The 17,099-nt window shown below is 38.9% G+C and overlaps 1 pseudogene; it reads left to right on the forward strand.

Annotated features, from left to right (window-relative positions):
• Window positions 1-3,379: 3,379 nt before the first annotated feature.
• LOC120874888 lies at window positions 3,380-15,683 on the forward strand (annotated as a pseudogene).
• The last annotated feature ends 1,416 nt before the right edge of the window (window positions 15,684-17,099 follow it).

The raw sequence follows: 17,099 nt of genomic DNA on the forward strand, positions 1-17,099 counted from the left end.
CTTGGGAGACCAAGAAAAAAAAAAAAAAACTATGATTCCCACAGAAGTGTAAACCAAGACTCTAATAGCTCCTTTACTAAGGTCTCCAGTCTCTGAAGTGACTGCATCCCAGAAGCCCTGCCCATATATACATAAACAGACCCCCTCCCAATCCCAGAGACCTGTTGTTCATGACAGTGCTGGTCCCTTTGAATAAACTTAGGAGTAGATATAAATCTATATGGTCCTGTGCTAAGAGTCTGACACGACTGAACAACTTCACTTTCACTTTTCCCTTTCATGCATTGGAGAAGGAAATGGCAACCCACTCCAGTGTTCTTGCCTGGAGAATCCCAGGGACGGCGGAGCCTGGTGGGCTGCCGTCTATGGGGTCGCACAGAGTCGGACACGACTGAAGCAACTTAGCAGCAGCAGCAGCAGCATATGTTGATAATTATTTACTGACTATTGAAACCAAGGCATCCTCTATAAATTCCAGGGGCCTCTGATCTGTTTTAATTCAGCACAGGTACCTAATTATGACTTAAAGCAATTGTATGAGAAATATATTTCTTTCATGAATTCCTGCTTCTAAATACAGGCTATTTTCAGCCATACGTTTACCTTCACTTCTAAGTGGTTTTTCTTCATGTGCTGTGTTCTTTATGGACGGCAATTCAGAGCCTCTGATGGTCTGGTAGAACAGGAGGTAATAACTGTAGTGACTGATATCAAGTATGGAATCATATATATCATCCAGTTTTATATTGTTAGATGATTATGGGAGAAAATAATTAATCAGTGCTGTCTAGGATTTTCCCATCAGCACTTCACTAAGTAAGTGGCATTCACTCTGTGTTACCCTGTGAGGCACTTTGATTTCTAGTAATAGTATATTCTAGGTGGATTTTCTATGTTTTTTTTATTGTTTCCAGAGGTGGAAATTGAGTAGAAGGGGATATATAAGATATTTTTAATCTATTGTTGCTACCACGAGGAATTTTTTCTCCTTTGTAATAAATGAAAACAATATTCAAAAAACCTTAACTACCTCTAATAATGGTTATTATGAAGTTAATAATTGAACCACTGATAATTTAACATATGAAGTTTACAATGCAATGTAATTTTTTGTCATTACACCACATCCTAAGGATTTAAAGACTCCTCCACCTGGAAAAACATATATAGCTAATGCTGGAGTTATAACAGTTATAGGACTCAAATGAGACTGTATTTTGAAGTGCTAATTAAAAAGCATGTTATAAAATATTTTTTAAATATATACATGCTTATACACATGTAAGTACACACATCCTTTGAAAATATCTAACATGATAGTCATGGCTGCTGTTAGTCTCCAAGGAGTGAGAAAATAGTATTGTATTTTTGCTTATTTGTATTTCTGATTTTCTACAAGGCACATATACTGGCTTGGTAATTTTTTAAAATAAATCTGAAATTGGCAATAAAATCTATCATTTATGTCCAAACTTCAATATGTTAAGTTTACCAAATAACAACAAAGTGCTACACACAAGACAACCTAGAGCAAAGCAAAATAATTTACTGAAAACAAAATAGACAGGTGGTCATATATTCTGGGTTTTAGACTCAGGTCAGAGTCTTGCTAGTATTATGACTTCGGGTAACTTATTTAACTTTTAGAGCTTCTGTTTCCTAGAGAATAGGAAAATAATGCAACATTCCTCTTTGTGATATGGTATGCACAATCTAAGATATCAAGGATAAAGCACAGTCAATCACAGCATTGCTTAGAGCTGTAAGTGCGCTGATTTGTAAGGCTACACACTTAGGCCAAGGGAAGAGCTGTTTCAGTTCCAAGTCCTGATACTTACGAAGCTTCGGGAAAGTCACTTCCTGTCTGGCACTACAGTTTTCTCCATAGGAACATGGTAATGAAAATTCTACTCTTAGACTCCTTTCTCCACATACCAAAAGTTATGAGAGTTGTTAATGAGAATGACCTTTGAAAAACTTTTTATGAAAGTTAGTAACTGTATAAATACACAGTGAAAGCAGACAAATTTAAGGGTTTTGCTTAAGAAATACATATCAGAAAAGTGATATCTATAGGTATCATATTTAACAATGATGATTCATGCTTCTTATGACATATCTGTAATTTAGGTACTTTGTCATTAGGGAGATAATTGGGCCATTGTTTCATATTATGATCTGAAAATAGACCTAACAATAATAATAGTTAAAGCAGCTATTGAGCATTTACTCTGGACTATTCAAGGTGCTACGGCACAGACTTCACCGCAGATGAATTAATCAGAACCTCTATGGGAGGAACATAGCCACCAATAATTTTTAAATGCACCAGGAGATTATAATATACAAGAAATATTGAGAACTATTGTCTTAGGGCCTGAAGTCCAATAAAAAAAATAAGAACAAAAGAACAAATTCCAGACACCTAGGGGTTTCTCTGGTGGCTCAAAGGGTAAAAAATCTGCCTGCAATGCAGGAGACCCGGATTTCATCCCTGGGTCAGAAAAAAATCCCCTAGAGAAGGGAATGGCCACCCATTCCAGTATTTTAACCTGGAGAATTCATGGACAGAGAATCCTGGGAGCCTACAGTCCATGGAGTCCCAAAGAGACACAACTGAGTGACTAAATGTAGTGCCATTTCACATTTTTACAGGAACTGACTTCTTGAAAACTAATAATTATGCATTGTCCCATATTACATTTACAACCACCTTAGGGACTGATATCATTCATTTTTCTCAACTTTCAATATAGTAATTGACTTGTAACTCAATGATATTGTTGTAACTACCATATCCCCCTGACACTGCATCAGTTTGAGACAGATTACCATATCTTCACATTAAGTCAATATTTAGGACTTGCAGAAGTGATAGAATTTCATTTCTGAAAGAAAACATATCTCCGATATTAATTCTACTGCTTATTACTTACAGGATTGAGACTCTCAGACTTGCTCCTGCATAAGCCTCACCTGGAGATGTAATGATACACAGATCACTGGGCCCCATCCCAAAGTTTATGATTTGGTAGCTCTGGGGTGAGACCTGACAAATTGCTTCTCTAATATCTTCAGGTGATGCCAATTATGCTGATCCATGGACTAGACATTAACATCTATTGCTATAAGATATTTGAAAAACAAGAAAGAGATAAACGTTTTATATCTTACCTGCCTTTTCCTCCATGATCCTCAATATACACAGGGTCTGATATTCCTCCAAAAATAAACAACAGGATGAGGAATCGTTCATCAAGAAGGATCCCAGAATCATTCAGCTGGCCTCAGAAGGTCAAACTAGCTTCACCAAGCAGTGCAAGAAGCAGCCTTTCATGCAGTTCCCTCTCGTCCCCACAGGTTCCCCAACCAGATGAGAATGGCTGCAGAAAATCACTCTATAGTGACAGAGTTCATTCTTGGAGGTTTAACAAATCGACCAGAGCTCCAGCTCCCCCTCTTCTTCCTCTTCCTTGGGATCTACTTGGTCACCATGGTAGGGAACCTGGGCATGATAACACTGATTTGTCTGAATGCTCAGCTTCACACCCCCCATGTACTATTTCCTCAGCAACCTGTCCTTTGTGGATCTCTGCTACTCCTCTGTCATTACCCCTAAGATGCTGGTGAACTTTGTGTCAGAGACTAACATCAACTCCTGTGTAGGGTCCATACCCCAGCTCTACTTCTTCCTGGTGTTTGTCGTTGCTGAGTGTTACATGCTCACAGAGATGGCCTATGTTGCCATCTGAAGCACTTTTCTTTACATCATCATGTCTCATTGAGCCTGCTTCCTGCTATTGGCTGGGGTCTATGTCATGTCACTCATTGACTCAACCGTATAGAGACTAGCATCATGTTGAAACTGTCCTATTGTGAGATACTCATCAGTCATTGTTACTGTGACATACTTGCCCCATGAAGCTCTCCTGCTCTAGCACCTATCCTATTGGTATGATAGCACTCTTTTTGGCTGGATTTGACATCATAGTCACCACCTTAACAATCCTTGTTGCCTATACTTTCATCCTGTCCAGTATCCTCCACATCAGCATCACAGAGGAAAGGCCTAAAGCCTTCAGCACTGGCAGCTCCCACTTTGCTGCCATGGGGCTGTTCTATGGAACGACCACCTTCATGTACTTGAAACCTGCAACAGCCAGTTCCCTGGCTCAGGAGAACATGAACTATGTGTTTTACATTGCATGATCCCCATGCTGAACCTGTTGATCTACAGTTTGAGAAATAAGGATGTAAAGGCTGCCATGCAGAAATCTCCAAGAGGAAAAATGTTTTAAGGAAAATGTTACTATTCTTTCTTAGTTTTAAAAGTAAGTTTTTATGAATCCCAGAGGGGAACCCTATGAATGCTCCTTCTCTGCATGGTTGGGAGACTGCTCCTTGCCCCTTCCTGCCTTCTTTCTGACCACCCTTTCCTCTGATTTCTTCATCTTTTCTCTCATTTGGAAAGCATTTTCTACATCCTGACTCCCATAGGTAAACTCCATCTTCTTAATTGGAATTTAGCATTAATTTTAAACATTCACAGACTCACATATAGAGAAACTAGTGTTTAGTAGTGAGGAGAGGAAAGAAAGGACAGGAAGAGACTATTATGAACAACTATATGACAATAAAATGGATAACCTGGAAGAAATGGACAGATTCTTAGAAAAGCTCAATCTTCCAAGACTAAACCAGGAAGAAATAAAAATTATGAAAAACCCAATTACAAGCACTGAAATTGAAGCTGTGATCAAAACTCTCCCTAAAAACAAAAGTCCAGGACCAGATGGCTTCACAGGAGAATTCTATCAAACATTTAGAAAACAGCTAATGCCTATCCTTCTAAAACTCTTTCAAAAAATTGCAGAGGAATGAACACTTCCAAACTCATTCTACGAGGCCACCATCACCCTGATACCAAAACCAGACAAAGACAACACACACACAAAAAGAAAACTACAGCCGATATCACTGATGAACATAGATACAAAAATCCTCGACAAAATGTTAGCAAACAATTCAGTAACACATCAAAAAGCTCATACACCACGATCGAGTTTGCTTGGTTTGCAAGCATTCTTCGAGATACACAAATCAATCAATGTGATACATCATATTAACAAACTGAAAGATAAAAACAATATGATGATCTCAATAGATGCAGAAAAAGCCTTTGACAAAATTCAGCACCCATTTATGATTAAAACTCTTCAAAAATGGGCATAGAAGGAACCTACCTCAACATAGGACAGGCCATATATGATAAGCCTACAGAAAACATTAGTCTCAATGGTGAAAAACTTAAAGCATTCCCTCTAAGATCAGGAACAAGACAAAGATGTCCATTTCTGCCACTATTATTCAACATAGTTCTGGAAGTCTTAGCTACAGCAATCAGAGAAGAAAAAGAAAGGAATCCAGATCAGAAAAGAAAAAGTAAAACTCTCACTGTTTGCAGTTGACATGATAATGTACATAGAAAACCCTAAAGATAGTATCAGAAAATTACTAGAGCTAACCAGTGAATTTAGCAAAGCTGCAGGATACAAAATCAATGCACAGAAATCACTTGCATTTCTATATACTAACAATGAAAAATCAGAAAAAGAAATTAGGGAATCAATCCCATTCACCATTGCAACAAAAATAATTAAGTATCTAGAAATAAACTTACCCAAGGAGACAGAAGAAATGTACAGAGAAAATTATAAGACACTAATAAAAAAATCAAAGATGACATAAACAGATGGAGAGCTATTCCATGTTCCTGGGTAGGAGGAATCAATATTGTGAAAATGACTATATGACCAAACACAATCTAGAGATTCAATGTGATCCCTATCAAATTACAAATGGCATTTTTCACAGAACTAGCACAAAAAATTTCACAATCCATATGGAAATACAAAAGGCCCTGAATAGCCAAACCAGTCTTGAGAAAGAAGAATGGAGCTAGAGGAATCAGCCTTCCTGACTTCAGATTATACTACAAAGCTACAGTCATCAGTAGCCATTTTTGTGCCAGTATGGTACTGGCACAAAAACAGAAATATAGATCAATGGAACAAGATAGAAAGCCCAGAAATAAACCCATGCACACACCTATGGGTACCTTATTTTTGACAAAGGAGGCAAGAATATACCATGGGGCAGATACAGTCTCTTTAATAAGTGGTGCTGGGAAAACTGGACAGCTACATGTAAAAGAATGAAATTAGAACACTTCCTAACATCATACACAAAATAAACTCAAAATGGATTAAAGACCTAAGTGTAAGACCAGAAAGTATAAAACTCTTGGAGGAAAATGGGCAGAAACTTGATGACATAAATCAAAGCAAGATCCTCTATGACCCATCTCCCAGAGTAACAAAATTGAAAACAAAAGGAAACAAGGGGAACCTTTTAAACTTCAAAGCTTTTGCACAGCAAAGGAAACTAAGAAAGCTGAAAAGACAATCTGCCAGGAGCCAGCACGGGAGATCCCACCCATGACTAGGTCATGCAGGACTCGAGGGACTCCCTGGGCCATCCCACCCATGACAAGGTCATGTGGAAGAGTCCTGATAAGCAAGGCCTCAGGACTCGACGGACCCCCGGACCTGCTCGAGCATCTACCCCAAAACCAGAATCTGTCTGTCTTACTATTTTATGCCTTTCACCAACTCTTCTGACATTAACAGGGGGCTATCCCCGACCACCTTTCTCTGGAAAAAATCAACTTAGGGCTCTAGTTGATAAATCTCCTGGGCATGAAAGGAGTGTTTCAAACCCCCTGTTAGCATTCTAGCATACTTGGCAGGTTTATCCAGACTCTTGCAACATTGTTGAGCCAATGTTTGCTGCCAAGTTCTCACATCCCTTATCCATTGTGTTCCTGGGAGTGCATATAGTCAGGATGTAGAAAAAAACAAGCAGCAGCTTTAGCATTAACAATATTAGATTTTGAGTTAATAAGTTCTTTCTTTGCTGTAACCCACTGAATCTTTGCTCCATAAATATGTAACTCTGTACTTTAAGGGTGACGCAGGCTAAGAATTTAAGAAAAAACACTTTAAGGGAAAATTATTGTTCTGTCTGACCAACCTTTATCAAAAAGAGGTCATAAAATATCAACAGGCCTCTGGGCCAGAAGATAATGTACAAAAAATAAGACTCTCGCAGGAAGGAACCTGATATCAATAAAAGTTAATACTGATGGAATGTTGAGTTGACTCTGCATTTTTCACCTTGCTGTATGTACAACTCAGGGTATAAAAGCCCTCTCTGAAAATAAAGTGAGGGGTCTCGCTCACCAAAGAAGCTTGGTCTCCCCGTGTTTTTCTTCCTTTCTCTCTTTCTTTCTTTCTCTCTCTTACTCTCTTTTTCAGGCTGATCCCTTGGAGCATAAAGGCTCTCTGTGTTAATATCAGCCTCTTTCTCTCTTTTATTTTCTTATCTATAACATTATTTCCTTATCTCTCTCTAAATCATTTGCCAATGCCGTTTCTCCTTCAGGTTCTCCTGGATCCTGTGGGGGCAGGACCCTGGCAACAGTCCTCAGAATGGGAGAAAATAATAGCAAATGAAACAACTGACAAAGGATTAATTTCCAAAATATGCAAGCAGCTCATACAACTCAATAACAGAAAGACAAAAAACCCAATCAAAATGTGGGGGAAAGACCTAAACAGACATTTCTCCAAAGAAGATGTACAGATGGCTATCAAACACATGAAAAGATGCTCAGCATCGCTCATTATTCAGTTTGGTTCAGTCGCTCAGTCGTGTCCGACTCTTTGTGACCCCATGAACTGCAGCACGCCAGGCCTCCCTATCCATCACCAACTCCCAGAGTCCACACAAACCCATGCCCATTGAGTCAGTGATGCCATCCAACCATCTCACCCTCTCTCACCCCCTTCTCTTCCTGCCCTCAATCTTTCCCAGCATCTGGGTCTTTTCCAGTGAGTCAGCTCTTTGCATCAAAATATTGGAGTTTCAGCTTCAGCATCAGTCCTTCCAATGAACACCCAGGACTGATCTCTTTTAGGATGGACTGGATTGATCTCCTTGCAGTCCAAGGGACTCTCAAGAGTCTTCTCCAACACCACAGTTCAAAAGCATCAATTCTTCGGCACTCAGCTTTCTTTATAGTCCAACTCTCACATCCATACATGACCACTGGAAAAATAACAGTCTTAACTAGATGGACCTTTGTTGACAAAGTAATGTCTCTGCTTGCTAATATGCTGTCCAAGTTGGTCATAAGTTTCCTTCTTTAATTTCATGGAGTAAGCATCTTTTAATTTCATGGCTGCAATCATCATCTGCAATGATTTTGGAGCCCAGAAAAATAAAGTCTGACACTGTTTCCACTGTTTCCCCATCTATTTGTCATGAAGTGATGGGACCAGATGCCATGATCTTTGTTTTCTGAATGTTGAGCTTTAAGCCAACTTTTTCACTCTCCTCTTTCACTTTTGTCAAGAAGCTCTTTAGTTCTTCTTCACTTTCTGCCTCAAGGATGGTGTCATCTGCATATCTGAGATGATTGATATTTCTCCCTGGCATCTTGATTCCAGCTTGTGCTTCTTCCAGCCCAGCATTTCTCATGATGTACTCTGCATATAAGTTAAATAAGCAGGATGACAGTATACAGCCTTGACATACTCCCTTTCCTATTTGGAACCAGTCTGTTGTTCCATGTCCAGTTCTAACTGTTGCTTCCTGGCCTGCATACGGATTTCTCAAGAGGCAGGTCAGGTGGTCTGGTATTCCCATCTCTTTCAGAATTTTCACAGTTTATTGTGATCCACACAGTCAAAGGCTTTGGCATAGTCAATAAAGCAGAAATAGATGTTTTTTCTGGAACTGTCTTGCTTTTTTGATGATCCAGCAGATGTTGGCAATTTAGAGAAATGCAAATTAAAACCGAATGCGATCACCTCACACCAGTCAGAATGGCCATCATCAAAAAGTCTATGAACAATAAATGCCAGAGAGGGCGGGGAGACAAGGCAATGCTCTTGAACTGTTGGAGGGAATGTAAATTGATACAGCCACTATGGAAGCTGGTAATGCGATTCCTTAAAAAACTAGGAATAAAACCACTACATGACCCAGCAATCCCACTCCTAGGCAGTTACTCTGAGGAAACCAAACTTGAAGCAGATACATGTATCCCATTGTTCATTGCAGCACAATTTATAATAGCTAGAACATGAAAGCAACCTAGATGTCCATTGACAGATGAAAGGATGAAGAAGTTGTTGTACATATAAACAGTGGAATAATACTAAGCCATAAAAAAGAATGCATTTGAGTCAGTTTTGATGAGATGGATGACCTAGAACCTATTATACAGAGTAAAGTGGGTCAGGAAGAGAAAGATAAATATTGTATTCTAACACATATAAATGGAATCTAGAAGAATGGTACTGAAGAACTAGGGAAGCAGGGAGAAAAAGACATGGAGAATAGACTCATGGACATGTGGAGAGGGGAGGAGAGGGTGAGATGCATGGAAAGAGTAACATGGAAAGTTACATTACCATATGTAAATAGATAGCCAATGGGAATTTGCTGTATGTCTCAGGATACTCAAACAGGGGCTCTGTAGAAACCTAAAGGGGTGGGCTGGGGAGGGAGATGGGAAGAAGGTTCAAAACGGAGGGGTTATATGTATAACTATGGATGATTAATGTTGAGGTTTGACAGAAAACAACAAAATTGTGTAAAGCAATTATCCATCAATTAAAAAAATAAAAAAAAGAACACTAGAGTGGTTGCAATTTCCTCCTCCAGAGGATCTTCCTGATGCAGGGATCAAATAGACAACTCTTATGTATCCATAACTGTAAGTTTAGTTCAGTAGCTCGTCATGTCCAACTCTCTGCAACCCCAAGGACTACAGCATGCCAGGCTTCCCTGTCCATCACCAATTCCTGGAGCTTGGTCAAACTCAAGTCTGTTGACTTGGTGATGCCATCCAACCATCTTATCCTCTGTCATCCCCTTCTTCTCTTGTCTTCAATCTTTCCCAGCATCAGGGTCTTTTCCAATGAGTCACTTCTTTTACTGTAAGTGGAGTATACTACAAAAAATATCAAATAAGTATGTTCAATATCCAAAACTAATATAATATTGTATATCAATTACACTTCAATAAAACATTAAACTTTGAACAGTGAGTTTGAAATTCACATTTTATTAATTTCTATGTAGAAAACATTACTTAGTTTACAATCTACTTTCTGCACTTGGGGGAACACATGAAAGTCTCCAGCAAGTGATGTCCAGAACCTTCCTCATCTAACCATCTTCCTCTTCTCTCCTTCACGTCTCTCTAATGATCTCTATATAAGGACTCCTACTTGATCCCTTCATGTAACTGAGTAACAATAATAATGATGTCAGCCACTAACATCTTTTTCAACCTTTATCTGAGCCCTGAAACTCTTCTAACACTTTATATGCATTATTTCAATTACACCTCACAACAGTTAGGTACTACTGTTTTCCCCATTTCACTATGGAAATGCAGTTTCGTAACTTGCTGAAGGTCACACATCTGGTGAACAAAGACACTGGGAATCAAGCCCAAGTCTCAGTGACTTTGGAGCCCACACTCTTGTCTCTCAAATGTCCCCTTTGTTTTAACCTGGCACCTCCTTTGAACAGTCAATCACAGCTGCCCAAATTGTGCTCTTCCAATTTCAAATGCCTCCTAAAATCAGTTCCTCAGATCCCCACCATTTATCATCTGCCCTAGTCTCCCCACGTTTACAGGCAACTTCTTCAGAACAAATAAGGAAACAGAGTGACCAGCTCACCAGGTTTCCTGGCACTTCACCATGTTTCACACTGGAAGCCCCACCTGGGGAAACCACTCAGACCTAGAAAAACCAGGATGATTGCTCATCCAGATCATAAATTGTTGCCAAATCGCTTTCTGCCTAATTAACACAGAGTCCTACTGCCAATGTTGCTCAGTAAATCCAGGGGCAATAGGACAAAATTTCCCCATGCCCCTTTCTTTGTAACAATATCAAGGATACATGTTTCAGACTCAGCAGCCTGACACAGCACAATGGATGTATAACATCTTCTCATGTATACCTATTTTTTGGTATTCTGTTTTATCAATCAGTGATTTATAATGAGAAACACATATAACTCTACTTTTCTGCAGCAAAGGGGAATAAATACAGTGAATGATTTTATTAGAGTTGATTTAGACTAAAGAAAAGTTGAGGATGCCCCCAAAGTGACTTCAGAGTTGATGTGACTCCCAGCTGCTACTGTGACCACTGCCACCACAAATAAAGCCTCTCATAAAAGCCACTCAAAAATCAGTAAACAGCTGAACCCCGGGATCAAACATCACCTGGAACATTGTTAGAGATGCAAATTTGGGATCTCTACTTCACATCTTCAGTAACTACTGAGTGGAGCCCAGTAATCTGTGTTGTAATAGATATCCTGGTGATTCCAATATACACTAAAGAGTGAGAACCACCAAATTCCTACCTTTCAAATCTCACCAAAAAATACATTTAAAAATTAGTGGGAACTAATTCATACCCATGGCTCTAGCTAGAGGGAACACTGGGATATGTAATTTTCAGCTTTTTACCTGAGTAGAACGAGGATAGAATGCATATGGAAAGAGCCATTCCCAACTACACACTCTACCTACTTTTCCTGCAGAGAAGGGCACTCCACACTGGGGAGCACCGTTCTCACTCCCTGTGAGGAGTCACGGGCCCCTGAATCATCTTCCTGGTGAAGTGGAAATGGCCTTTCCCTCTTTCCTCTACAAAATACTTATGTATTTAAACTTTTTTTTTCCTTCCAGTCTCTTTTGGTTGGTGTATTAAGGGGAAATGGATTCCCAGACAGCTCAGTGGTAAAGAATCCATCTGCCAATACAGGAGACTTGGGTTTGATCCCTGGGTTGGGAAGATCCCCTGGATGAGGAAATGGCCACTGACTCCAGTATTCTTGTCTGAAGAACCCCGGGGATGGGGGAGCCTAGCAGACAACAGTCTGTGGGGTCACAAGGAAACAGACACAATTACAAAGCATGTTTTAAGTCAAGAGCAACCCAGTTTGGGAGCTCTTTAGAGAGCCTGCTCTCCCACAGGCTGAGTACCTTCTAGAAGACAAAGAGTGGACGTGCCCTGGAAGTGTCCACCAGCATGTCCTACTTCTATGAGATCCTAAAGTTCAGAGCAAGGATGAGACTCGTTGCTCTACCACTCTTTGTGGGGAAGAGGAGCAGAGAGACATGTTCCTGCCAATATTAAGCCGAGCTCCCCTGTGTCCTGATCTTCCCTGTCCTGTGCCCCTGGGACAGGCAGGTACACCTGACCTGGGCTGATGAGGGATTAGTGCACAGGATCTCTGGAGAAGAGCCGTTTTTTATATAAATAGTTTTGTGTGTATCAAAACTACACTTTTTGTTGGTTACTAGTCATCCATTGCCTGAATATATCCACACATTTGTTTCCTCACCTCTTGCTGGAAAGTTGGTTATTTCCACTTTGGGCTATGATGAATAAAGAAGAGACAAGCATTCATGTAAAAAATTCTTTATGATCATATTTTTTCATTTAGCTTGGATGCATATCTAGCAGTGGAACTTTTGACCATATGCAAGTTCATAAGAAACTGCCAAAAGATTTTACTAAGAGATGGTTTAGTAATTTTCCAACAGCAGTGAACATCTAATCTATTGTGAGTAGGAGCCACAAAGGAGAAAACCAAAGCACGGGAGAAAACAATGAAAACAATAATGCAAGGAAATTGCTTATTGTGAATCAGATATTTGAAATGACATATTGAAAAAAAATCATACCTACCAAAAAAAATTGAAGAATGAATATCAAGACATATCCTCATAAAGTTGAGAACCATGGAATATAGATGTTTTTTAGTTCTTTCTTTTTTTAATATAAATTTATTTATTTTAATTGGAGGTTAATTACTTTACAATATTGTATTTGTTTTGCCATACATCAACATGAATTCACCACAGGTATACACATGTTCCCCATCCTGAACCCCACTCCCTTCTCCCTCCCTGTACCATCCCTCTGGGTCGTCCCAGTGCACCAGCCCCAAGCATCCAGTTCTTTCTTAAAGAACTAGAAAAAGTGACTAGCCCAGAAGAAATGAGCCCCTGTAGGAATCCACTTTGACCTTGAGACACCATTTCATCACTAGAAGAAAACGACTCTCTTAAAGACATGGTTGATTTCTGGTCTGAAGAATGGAATTGACAAGAGGAGCTCAGAACATCTTGTCATATCAGATAAAAGTTAATATTATAAGAGACTAGAGACTAATAGTATTGTGTCCAAAAAGACTCGAGAAGCTAGCTGAAGAGAATTCCTCAGGCCAAAGAGAGAAAATTGTGAGCAATAAAATGAGAATAAATGCAATGGACTGAAATGCATAAAATATGACCAAATTAATGAGATTATAAAGATATAATCTCCATATATATAAATACATATATAAAGAAAAATAACTGATCATCCTTGGAGTGTAAGACAGCAAACAATTATTTAGAAAATGAGAATGAAGGTGATTCAAGTGTTCTTATATGAACTGTGGTGATTGATACTCAATCCATGCATGTGATAAAATTACTTTGAAGTACATTTACAAATGAACTGGGGGAAATCAGAGTTCAGTGGACTATCTGTTGCAACATGCAATATTCAACATGTAATATTGTACAATATTGTACTATAATTGTGCAAAATGTTAACATTGGGCTAGCTATTTAAAGGATACATAGCATCTATCTATATATTATTTCTTGTACCTCCATGTGAGTATATTGTACAATTATCTCAAAAGCTTAATTTATAATCTGAAATAGCAACATTTTCATAGATGATAGATGAATGTATTCTTGAAAAGTACATTTTCTTTTAAACATATTTCCCTTATGAATGACAAAACGCTCATGCAGAGTTCTTAAAAGCTTACTGTCTTATGCCACTTAACCTCCTGCAGTTCTAACATTACTCATCTAAAGGTGCAGGAGCAAAGTGAAAATTTCATCATTCCTTATAAACTGGCATTTCTTTACTGAAATTATACAGTTTTTATTAAAATATTTGCATTTGTTTTAAAGACACTTTAAACACTTAAAGTCTAGCTGATGTGCCTAATAGTGAATAAGTAATGATGAGTAAAAACTGTAATAATGGTGGTGACTGATGATGATGTCGATGGTAATGACCAAGTTGGTTGTGGGTGTTTGTGGCGATGCTGCTGGAAGTGGTGATGTTGATGTTAATGATGATGATGTTAATTATGTTAATGATGATGATGATGGATTTGTTGGGTGTAAAATATTTGAAAGGATGCATTAGATTATAGGTTCTCAAGCAGCAAGTTGACTTTCCCACTAAAATGAAAACTAACACACTTGGAACACAAAAACACAAAAACCAGGGTCCTAATTGCTCCTTTTCTAAGGACTCCAGTCTGAAGTGACTCCATCCCAGGAGAACCTTTATCCATATACCCACATAGTTAAACAGGTCTCCAAGTCTCCCCATCTCAGTGACCATATTTCATTACATAAGCCTGTGTGATCTTCTCATTTCCTATGATTTATTTCCTGACTGTTGAAACCGAAGCATATCCTAAAATTTCCAGTAGAGTGTGTTCCATTTTTTGTCAGCACAGGTATTTGATTACAATTTAAAGCAACTGTGTGAGAAAAACGTCTCTTTCATGAACTCTTGTTTCTAATACAAGCTATTTGTAATCATGTTTACTTTCATCTCTAAGGTAAGGGTTTTTTCTTGTGTCCTATGTTCTTATGGGCAGCAATCCAAAGCCTCTGTTGGTCTGCTAGAACTGGAGGAATAATCGCAGTGACTAATATCAAGTATAGGCTCATGTTTTCCTATTTTATGATATTAGATAAACAATGGGATAAAATCATAAGGGATTTGATTTAGGTCATACCAGAATGGTCTAGTGGTTTCTCCTAAGTTCTGCAATTTAAGTCTGAAGTTGGCAATAAGGAGTTCACGATCTGAGCCACAGTCAGCTCCCGGTCTTGTTTTTGCTGACTGTATAGAGCTTCTCCATCTTTGGCTGCAATTCATGGGGTCACAAAGAGTCGGACATGACTGAGCATCTGAACTGAACTGATGGGATAAAATAAGTCATTCGACAACCATCGGCAGGAAGACACTGGAACTCTCCAAAAAAAAATACCCCTCATCCAGAGACAAAGGAGAAGCTGCAAAGAAACGGTAGGAGGGGCACAATTGTGATAAAATAAAATCCTAAACCTAACAGTCCTAACTTCCTATGCCTTCATCCTGTCCAGTATCCTCCACATCAGCACCACAGAGGGAAGGTCCAAAGCCTTCAGCACCTGCAGCTCCCACTTTGCAGCCATGGGGATTTTCTATGGAAATATTGCCTTCATGTACTTAAAACCCTCCACAACCAGTTCCCTGGCCCAGGAGAACATGGCCTCCGTGTTTTACACCACAGTGGTCCCCATACTGAACCCCCTGATCTACAGCTTGAGGAATAAGGAGGTAAATGTGGCCATCCAGAAAACTCTGAGGGGAAAATTATTTTCAGGCACATGTCATCGTTCTTGCTCAAATTTAAGAATAAGTTGTTATGAATCCCAGAGGGAAGCCCTCTGAATCCTTGCCCACCGGGGAAAGGAAACAGTCCCTTCCCTGCATAGCTGGGTGACTTCTCCTGCCTCCTTCCCTCCTCCTTCTTGCCCTCTCTCTTCTCTCATCTCTATTTAAAACCAGCTGATATTATGTTTATTATCCTTATTTCAGATGCCTTTTCTCTAACCTGAGTCCTTTGGTAAACTCTACTAGCTAAATTGTAATTTAATATAATTTTTTTAAGTTTCACAGACTCACAGATAGAGAAAAAAGACTGATTACATGGGGTGGTGGGGGAGAAGAGAGTCAGGGGATTAAGCATACAGCTACTATGCATAAAATAAATAAGCATGGCCAGTATTATATAGTTACTTTAAACGGAGTCACCTATAAAAATGTTGTCCATCTGAAACAAATATAATATTGTAAATCAACTACCTTTCAATAAATTAAACTTTAGCTGAGTTTGAGAGTCATTCACTGCTTAATCTTCTTCTACGTAGAAAATATTTCTCAACCCACTTCCTAGTTTTTTCCACTTGGAAGTACACAAGACAGAGACAGGTGGATCTGAGAGTGACCAAGAAGTGATGTCCAGAGTCTTTCTCACCTAGACTTCCTCCTCTCCTCTTTTCCACTCCTCCCTACTTATTCCTGCCCAAGAACTTCTACCTGATCCCTTTATATGAATTTCTTAGTCACAGTAATAATAATGCTAGCCACTAACATGTTTGGGGCACCTACTCTGAGCCACACCAACTCTTCTAAATGCCTTCTTGCAATTACAGTTTGCAACAGTTAGACACCATGTCTTATGTCTCCTGCATTGGCAGGCAGGTCCTTCACCTGGGAAGCCCTCACTGGTATATGCTTGTCTCAGACTAATAATACTGTACACATTATTTCAATTATACTACAATAAAATGGGTCTCTTTAAAAAAAAAAGGAGTGCATCTTAATACTCAAAATCAATCAATAATTACAGAATGTGAGATCATAAATACCTTTTACAAATAAAAGAAATGGGGCTAAGTCACAAGTCCAAAGTGTGGAATCTCCCCTCTATCCCTAAATTCACACAGCCACTGTCTTATTTTCTATAGTTTTCCCTGATCAGAGTACATAATACGGACCCTACAGTGTCTGATACATTTTGCCCAGCACAACACTTTCTAGGTCTTTCATATTGTTGTATGTATCAATCATATATTTCTTGTTCATTAGTAACAATCCATTGCTTGTATAGATCCACAAATTGTTTCCCACCTGTTGAAGGACAGTTGGTAGTTTCCAGTTAGAATTACTGTGAATAAAGGATATATAAGCATTCATGTACAGAACTCTTTGTGAACCTATGTTTTCATTTACCTTAGATAAATATCTAAGAATTCTTTGGCCATAGGCAAGTTTAAAAGAAACTACCAAACAATCCTACAAAGA

Source organism: Oryx dammah, unplaced genomic scaffold (assembly GCF_014754425.2).
Source record: "Oryx dammah isolate SB20612 unplaced genomic scaffold, SCBI_Odam_1.1 HiC_scaffold_15, whole genome shotgun sequence".
NCBI classification, from domain to species: domain Eukaryota; kingdom Metazoa; phylum Chordata; class Mammalia; order Artiodactyla; family Bovidae; genus Oryx; species Oryx dammah.